Source organism: Tenrec ecaudatus, chromosome 11 (assembly GCF_050624435.1).
Source record: "Tenrec ecaudatus isolate mTenEca1 chromosome 11, mTenEca1.hap1, whole genome shotgun sequence".
NCBI lineage: Eukaryota > Metazoa > Chordata > Mammalia > Afrosoricida > Tenrecidae > Tenrec > Tenrec ecaudatus.
This window is the reverse complement of record NC_134540.1, coordinates 94,037,265-94,038,693: the sequence shown is the minus strand read 5'-3', so window position 1 is coordinate 94,038,693 and position 1,429 is coordinate 94,037,265.

Below are 1,429 nucleotides of genomic sequence, written 5' to 3'. Positions count from 1 at the left end.
TTGACAGTTACTATTTTTTATGGCATCTTCATCCTCTGTTTTAGTAATAAAAGAGTTAAGTTTTCTAACTCTGTGTTATTTGGGGTAGGTACATGTTTCTAGGTATTTTCCCATTTCACCTAGTTTTAAAATTTTATTGGAGTACAAATTCTCATATTAATCAGTTATTATTTTTATCACTATTGGATTCCTTATAATGTCACCAATCTTCTTTCTTAAATTGGTCATTTGCCTCCTTTTTCACCACTTTTGTCAACCTGGCCAGCAGTGTATTTATTTTTGTTGATCCTTTCCAAGAACCAGCTTTTGGTTTTGTTGATCTATTGTTTTTACATTCTGTTTGCGTCAGCCCTCATTTTATTATTTTCCTTTTGGGGGATAGCTTTTCGCTTCCTTTTCCATTTGCTCTTATTTCTTACAAACTTGATGCTGCAAAGCTTACTGGTTTTTCATGGTGTTAGACCGGGTTGACTAGAGAAACAAATTCATAGACCCTCATAGGTATATAAGAAAGAGTTTCATATCAAGGAGTAAATGTACATTAAGAAAACATCCCAGCCCAGTCCAGATCAAGTCCATAAGTCTGATATTAGCCTATATGTCTAACACTAGTCCATAAATTCCTCTTTAGGCGCACACAGCACATGCAATGATGGTGAATGCAGGAAGATCACAGGCCAGTGGGTAGAAAGCCATGTGGATCCAGTGGCAGTGGAAGCATCTCATTGCTGGCGTGGGTCTCCATGTGTCTCCTCCAGCTCTCTGAGTGTCTCAACAGCAGGAAATGGAAAGCACAAAGAGTGGGTGTGGCCTCTAGTGAGTTATTTATCTGTCATGACTCCAAATGAAGCCATCAAGCTGCCACCTGATTGACAGGCTAGACTCCACCCCTTCACTCAAGTTGATAGGACATTATGTAACTGCCACATTCATGATTGCTCATGATGTTGCTTTTTTTTTTTTTTTTGGAGTACGCTCTCTCATCTATCTATCTATCTACCAATCATGTATCTACTTATCCACCTTCTGATTCATTATTCTGCCCAATTACCTGAGAACTACCTGAGCCCTGCCATATTTCCAAGGACCTTGGACCCACAGGACTCTGCACCATCAGCCTGTGATCTCCCTGCTTTTGGAATCATTGTGTGTGGCTGCAGGCGTCTGAAGAGGGACTTATGGACTAGTAGTGCACTTATGAACTTGAGTTGGACTGAGCTGCTTTCTTGATCTAGCTGCACTGCCTCATCACATAGTCTGTGCTATCTGTGAGTCCTGAATGCTCTGCTCCACCTGGCCCAGCCACTCTGGGACCAGCCAGAGCCCTGTGATGCTTCCATCACCATGCAGTCCACAAGACTCTGCACCCACCAGCCTGCGAGCTTCCTGTATTTTGCATCATTGCATGTGGCTGCATGAATTTGAAGAG